At 32.3% G+C, this 8,049-nt stretch overlaps 1 pseudogene; it reads left to right on the top strand.

The window, feature by feature from the left end:
• The first annotated feature begins 7,487 nt into the window (after nt 1-7,487).
• LOC122910871 lies at nt 7,488-7,566 on the top strand (annotated as a pseudogene).
• The last annotated feature ends 483 nt before the right edge of the window (nt 7,567-8,049 follow it).

The raw sequence follows: 8,049 nt of genomic DNA, 5'->3' as shown, positions 1-8,049 counted from the left end.
AATTTAAGAGGCAGTGTTGGGGTGTCCTGGGGGAAAGGGAGGGGAGAATGAAACAAGATGGGACTGGGAGGGAGACAAACCATAAGAGATTCTTAATCTCAGGAAACAAACTGAGGGTTTCTGAAGGGATGGAGGAGGATAGGATGGCTGGGTGATGGACACTGGGAAAGGTTATGTGCTATGGTGAGTGCTGTGAATTGTGTAAGACTGATGATTCACAGACCTATACCCCTGAAACAAATAATACATTATATGTTAATTTAAAAAAAATAAATATGTTGCATTTTAATACACCAATAATGAAGCAGCAGAAAGGAATCAATCCCAGTTACAATTGTCCCCGAAATGGTAAAATACCTAAGAATAAAACCTAACCAAAGAGGTAAAATATGCATACTCTGAAAACAGCAAAACACTTATAAAAGAAATTGAAAAGGACATCAATGGAAATGGAAAAAGTTTCCATGCTCATGGATTGAAAGACAAAACATTCTTAAAATGTCCATGCTTCCCAAAGCAATCTACACATTTAATCCAATCCCTATCAAAATATCACCAGCATTTTTCAGAGAGCTAGAACAAACAATCTTGAAATTTGTATGGAACCACAAAAGACCCCAAAAAGCCAAAGCAACCTTGAAAAAAGAAAAGCAATGCTTAAAGCCTCAAAATTCAGGTCTTCAAGCTATATTACAAAGCTGTAGTCATTAAGACAGTATGGTACTGGTACAAAAAACCAACAATTTTTAAAGTAATGAAAAATTACAATGGAAGAAATTTTATATATATATATATGCATATATATATGCATGTATATATTATATAATACATATGAAACTCACCTTTTTCCCTCTGACAAAATAAGATAGTTACTGTTTTTAAAATTAAATGGAATCTGAGAACAGAAAATCTTTACCAATTTTTTTCCCTTTAATGTTCTTTTCCCATTCTAAGACAGTGACCAGGATCCCACACTGCAATTAGTTGTTATTTCTGTTTAATCTCTTCCAGACTGCAACAATTCCATATTCTTTTCCTTGCCTTTCACCACTTTGATACTTTTTCACAAGTCCTGGTAAGTTATTTGTAAAATGTCCCTCAACTTATATTTGTCTGATATCTACTTATGATTGGAATTAATTTAGGCAAGTTAATAATAATAGCGCAAGATTGATGTTTGTCTTTCTTAGTGCATCATATCAAGAGGTCCACAATGTTGATATGTCAGTATTGATAATATTAAGTTTAAACATTTGGTTAAGGTAATGTCATCTGAGTTTGCCCCCAGAAAAGTATTATTATTTCTTTTGTAGTTAATACCTGCTGAAGAAACTTGGAAGTCAGTCAAATCCTGTTTCTCTTGGAACAACCAATTATGCATTCTTTTTGATTTCAGCAGTACTACATATTTAATAATTGAAATATTTATTTTTCGTAATTTTAATTACAGAAATGAATTGCAATGAAGATATGCAGACATGTTTCAACTTTCTTATCTGAACTAGTATGAGGTATCTTTTTTTATTTATATATTTTGGCTCTGATGGTGATGAGGGAAATGTAAAGAAGTCATCAGTTTATGAATTAAGAAATCTCCACAGAATATTGTTTTTATTTTTTCCCTACTAAAAATAGGATTTCCAAGAAACTATGTTACATTGATCTCCTGGATAATGTAAATAATTTGGTTTAAAATAAACAAAAATAAAAGAGAATGTCATAGTACATGCTGGCCAGAAAAAAAGTTTTATTTCTACTTGTATTCAAAGTTTGTCTCCCTACATAGTGTGTTTAATACAGTTGAGCAGGTAGTAATTAGAATCTCTCAATGAGTCTTAGAGAAAAATAAATCACTAAAGGCAGACCCCTGTTTCAGATACAAAAGTCTGAGAAAACAGACAAGTTAAAAATGGTCCAGCTTCTGATGGGTTATTTTATTTTCCATGTTTTCTAGATATCCTGTAGTGAGCCAAAACTACTTTTAAAGTGAGAAAGACTATTTTAAAAATTGCGTTGGTGTTCATCAGCAAGAGTAAACATCCTCTAATCCTGAAACAGTATACACAGCTTGATATGAAATATATTGTATGCATAGCTGTGACATTTCTCAAATGTGAGTTTCCTAAATATACATGTATATTTATCTAACTTTCATTTTAGAACCTAAAGTCTCTTTATTTAGCAATTTTTTAAAAGCAAATAATCCCCTTAAATTTGATTTTATACATTAAAGTCTCTACCACTGACTTTCACCTGCTATTCAGTTTTTCTGTGTTTCCTAATATTTCAATATCTCCACCAAATAAACTGGCAAATGGGTAGCTCTTTCTGGCTAGCTCTAGATAGCTGTCTTGTCCATTTTAGACCTCAGGGTTTTTTGAAATGCAAAACAATGTATTTCTGAGTGGTAGTATCCATGAAATAATTTAGCCTTGTCTTAATTTTAGCAGATGCTTTACATATTAGTTGATTGAATGTTTTAATAATGATAGAAGTAGAGAAAAACATAAAATATACTTTGGTTTTCCTATTTCACACTTGCCCATTAATATGAATATTTTATGTATAAATCATATGAACACTGACATTGCAAGAAGCTTTTTTCAGGATCATCTAGACTTCAGAAATAATCGTAATTTTTAAAAGATTTTACTTATTTGAGAGAGAAACATATAGAGAGAGAGCATGAGCAGGGGGAGGAACAGAAGAGGAAGGAGAAGCAGACTGCCTGCTGAGCAGGGAGCCCAATGCAGGCTGTGCTTCATACTAGGACCTGAGATCATGACCAGATCGTGACCAAAGGCAGACACTCGATTGACTGAGCTGCCCAGGTGCACTAATAACCTTAATCTTTTAAGTTTCTGAATGAAATTTAAACAAATTTGATACATATATATTAGGCAGAATCATGAAATTTTCAGGTAGACCAAAGATAGTTTACTACAGGCAATTTCCTGTAATTCAATATAATACTTATTTTGTTAAAATCACATTAATTTCAAAGAGCATGATTCATGTTTGAATAATAAAGTGTGAGATGGCAAAACAAAGATATTTATCCATGGTTGGAAGTAGTATCAAATTAACAACCCATCCACAGCTAAATCTTAGCAGATTACAGAAAGAACTAATATAAATGCAATGTATTCAGTAACTAATAAATAAATAAATAAATAAATCTGATACACTGTTGTAAACATGAGTATTTGTGGAGTTAAAAACACTGGTTCAAAAAGACAAAAGAAAGGTCATATTGTTGTACATTTAAGATGGGGAAAGCAACAGCGGAGCAGTTTTTTGTTTCATTCCTGCCATAATTCCAAAACCAAAGTATTGCTAAGTATTTTTTTGAGGTCATAAATGACAATCTTTAAATCAAAGTATTTTCTTATAAAATAGACTTAATGCAATAAATTCACTGAATTTCCAGACACATAAATCAATGAGGCTTATTTTCCTTGTGAAATACACAAATTTGATGTTACAGTCTCTAGATTTATACCTAATCTAAGTGCATACAACTATAGAAAGTCTTAATATATAACCAATTTTCTATGATATTATAATTGAAGAAGGCTATCTGCATAAAATCAAACAAACACCCAGGAAAGACCATCAAATGTAAAACTAGTATTGCTATTTTATTTTTTTACTTGGCTGGGCAGCTTAATCTTTCTCATAATTAATTGAAAACACTGTTACTTTGGGATGTCTTCCTTCTTCCAGGCTTATTGCTGCTCAATGTTAGACCAAGAATCTCTCCTCATCAACACTAAAAGCCTTAGAGAACACATTTTAAAATAACTACTTACTGGGGTGCCTGGGTGGCTCAGTGGGTTAAAGCCTCTGCCTTCCGCTCAGGTCATGATCTCAGGGTCTTGAGATCGAGCCCCACATCCAGCTCTCTGCTCAGCGGGCAGCCTGTTTCCCCCTCTCTCTCTGCCTGCCTCTCTGCCTACTTGTGATCTGTCTGTCAAATAAATAAATAAAATTAAAAAAAAAATAATAATAACTACTTACTGTTGAACATTAAATGACTTTTTCAGTTCATCCACATGGAAGAGTTTTGAATAAAATCTCATTGGTCTCATTCCCTTTGATTATTATTTTGAACTAGAAATGCAGTCTCAAAGGAGTACAGAAATTTAAACTAGATCTCACATCAGATTTTGAACCTACTTAAGACATTAAAAGCTTGAAAGCTACCAAAGTTTTTTTTTTATTTAATCTTTAAAAATGTAAGATGCTATGTCTATTACACCAAAGAGGAAATCTGGTAGAGATTATTTTTCTTTGCTCTTTGCCCTATATAGATGTTCCATTTTATCTTCAGTTTGCAGGCCGCAGTTTGCCAAATCCTGTCTCAGGGGAAAGACATTGAGGATTTTATTTTTATTTAGCTGGGGTGACTGAAAGATTTTGTAGCCATTTTACTACAGAAGTGATATTGGTGATTTTTTAAAAAATTTGCTATCCATATGAGTTAAATTTTTCTTGATTTTATTCTTAGGCCACATACTAAATTCCAATTCATCTTCACGTCCATTCCCTCATAAAAGAGAGAACCTGATTAATAAATATTTGAAACTATGGATTTATTCTTTACATTCTGATGAATGCTCAGTTAGGACAAGATTTAATCATGTGATCTATGTGTCATAGTATCCTAAATTAAGTTTCTTGAAAACCAGGTGCGATTTCTTTTTCTCAGAATAAATGTTTCCTTTTATAAGTCTGTTTTCATAAGTCCACATAACCAAGCATCCCTAAAATATTAATCAGTGACTGGCTTCTATTTCCTTTATGAATAACCCTATCTTCTCTGTGACCACAATGAAATGACTAAAAATAGTGGTTGGAAGAAGGTGTGAAGACTATGAATCCTATTATTTTTGTGACTTTGACTCTGTGTAGAGAAAAAAATAATCAATTTTTCTATCAATCACAATGGAACAAAAAGCTTTATAATAAAACTTAGTATTTAGTAATTATGCAACACTGAGGAAGCTGCTTTTTTTTTCCTGTTAAGTAAGCTTACTGTAAGGATTAAAAAATTATAGTATTCAAAGTTGTCAAAATTCCTGACACATGTTAAGGTACTCAATAAACGATAGCTAATTTTAGGAAAATAAGCCGAACTTACAGTAATACCGTATCATGTTTATAAATAAGAAAGTTGAATATATAGGAAGCAACAGGTAAAATGACATCTATGTAAGTAATTAATTTTTGCTTTATGAAATGGATGGGATTGTAAAGATGGAGATTAAAATAGGAGGATTCAAGTTTGGAGTTCGATACAAAATTCACACTAGTCATAGTGGCTTGCTAATAGCAAAAAAAAATGAAATATATCAATATCCAACAGTATTAGAATGGGGAAATGTATTTAATAAGCAGTAGGGTAAAATTAAGGCAGGCCTTGGAAATCAAATATCAAATTTTATGCTTTATGGCGTTATACTAAGTGAGTGCAAATTTTAGACGTGAAGGATTCTAGCCGGCAGTGGGAAGCAGAGTGGAAGGATGGGTGAGGGCAGAAGTAGGGAGACTATCCTGGAGCAGGTATGGACGCTGACCTGGGTCCGTGAAGTACAAATAAAAAGGGAAGAGAATCTCAGAGTCATGTGGAATAAAACAAGATATAATAAGGTAGCAAATTCTTACAATTTAAACACAATGACTAAACAATGTAATACAGTGAAAAAAAATGGTTTAAATTTCATCTCTGGCATGTACCTGTTTTGTGGAAGGTAAATAACTAAAGTGTGGTTTTCTCCACTATAAAATTTCCTGACATTCTATTAGCATGATAACACCTACTGAAACGATAATTACTAAATTTGTTAGCAGATCTAGTTTTTTTTTTCTTTTCATTTTTTTCCTTTGATTCCTCCTGCAGGACAATAAATATACACTTAGCATAGCATATGACTAGTGTGTAGATTTAACAAGTGAAATTAACATTGTGAGCATTAAAGAAAAGACATAATGAAAGACGCACTACCTACATGAACAGGAAAACTGTATCATAATTCATAAGAATGTAGGGGGCATCCAGTTTGGGGCTGGGTAAGTAGAGGGGGTTGACAGATCAAGATAGTATGTACTTGGTTTGAGGTGGTGTTCTCCATCAAATAGACTTAAAGCAAAACTATTAGGAGCATAAAATTCTGACTAAAGAATCACTTTTGGTTTTTAGTTGTTGAAATTAAAATATGATTATTCCATTTTGTTTTACCTTGTTTCATTCTTCTCCAGTGGTAGTAATAGCCTAATACAATACAACCAATTTAAATCCAAGCCAACTGATAGAACAGACAGTGTTATAAAACACAGAATTCTAACCAAACTTCCTAATTCTGCTTGCCTACAGAGATTATATTCATAAATGTTTCTTCAGCCATTATCCAAATTACAAATGAGAAGTAAACTTTTATATAAACATAGTTTGAAAGCAGGTGGTGTTTTGATTATTTGCATCTGAACATTCTAATGAAGCCATGAGATATGAATAGATGGTAATTTATTGAAGGAAATGAAAAGGGAGTTTTTAGCTGAAACCTCAGGGTAAGACGAATACTTCATGAAATCACCAAGTATGAAATTTAAATTCTCCTGCTGAGTTAAATATGCCTTGACAATGTCAATGAACTTGGAGAAAAATGACATTTACTATTATATGCTCAAGTTTCTGAAAGTCATGCTGCTAGCTATTGTAAATATTGAAGAATACTACCGAAAGGAATGCTTTATATTTAAACTCATTTTTTGTGCAAAATACTTTGCTTTTTACATTGCAATAAACTATAGCAATGTAAAAGGTTGAGTTCAGATAATATGCAATGAAGATTTACAAAACTTTCCTTTCTTGAAGAAATAAAATGACATATATAGTAGAATTCTAACATTAAATTTTGTTTTCTTTAATTGAATTAATAAAATTAAATTAAAACATTAAATAGTGTTTTCTTATCTTAGCTTTTACCTACGAAGCCCATAAATTCCCTTATCCTCCATATGCCTACACCTAAGTATGCTAACTTTTTGGTAATGTTTTTACTCTCATTGCTTGAACATGCAGTTAGGGTCCAGTAAAAGTGGAAATGATCCAATTATATCAGAAACCTTTTTTTTCCCATTGAAAATAAAACTACCTAAGGCCCAGGAAAAAATAATTGGGAAGTAACACATAAGATAAAACAACAAAAATTTGAAATATTCTCTTATTTAATTACCACACTGAGAAAATGTGCTTGTTTACAATTCTGAAAACTATGGAAATCATTTCTACTTTTAGACATAAAAATATTTTGATCATGATGTTAAAAATATTTGTAATATGTGTGAATTGATAATTATTATTTAACAACTTTTCACTGAGTTTATCAGTAGCTGTATTTTAATAAGAACAAAAATTTGACATGTTATAACTTTTAATGCTGTCATCATTCAATCCTGTCTCCTTATACAGAAAATTTGGTATCATCGCTTCTCGGCCTTTTGGCTAAGATCAAGTGTAGAAAATTTGGTATCATAATTTATTGTTCCTTCTCTCTAATTCTCATGCCATATCAGTCACCAGTTACTATTAATACAACCCAGTAATATCTGTTAAAATGGGCTATTCTTCTCTATTCCTGACACTTCTGCCTTAATGTGGGCCATTATCTTTTCTTTTTTTTAAAATTTATTTTTTATTTATTTTCAGCATAACAGTACTCATTATTTTTTCACCATACCCAGTGCTCCATGCAATCCGTGCCCTCTATCATACTCACCACCTGGTACCCCAACTTCCCACCCCCCCGCCACTTCAAACCCCTCAGATTGTTTTTCAGAGTCCATAGTCTCTCAAGGTTCACCTCCCCTTCCAGTTTCCCCCAACTCCCTTCTCCCCTCTAACTCCCCATGTCCTCCATGCTATTTGTTATGCATTATCTTCTCTTTTGAACTGTTTTTAAGGGTCTTCTATCTTGTTTCATTGCTATAAGACCTTCTACCTTAATGCATCCTGAATATGCCTTTCAGAATTATTTTCTCAAAAAG

This window comes from Neovison vison, chromosome 6, assembly GCF_020171115.1.
Source record: "Neovison vison isolate M4711 chromosome 6, ASM_NN_V1, whole genome shotgun sequence".
Taxonomy (NCBI): domain Eukaryota; kingdom Metazoa; phylum Chordata; class Mammalia; order Carnivora; family Mustelidae; genus Neogale; species Neogale vison.
Note: the sequence above shows the minus strand (reverse complement) of the source record. Positions and strands in the feature narration are given on the sequence as shown.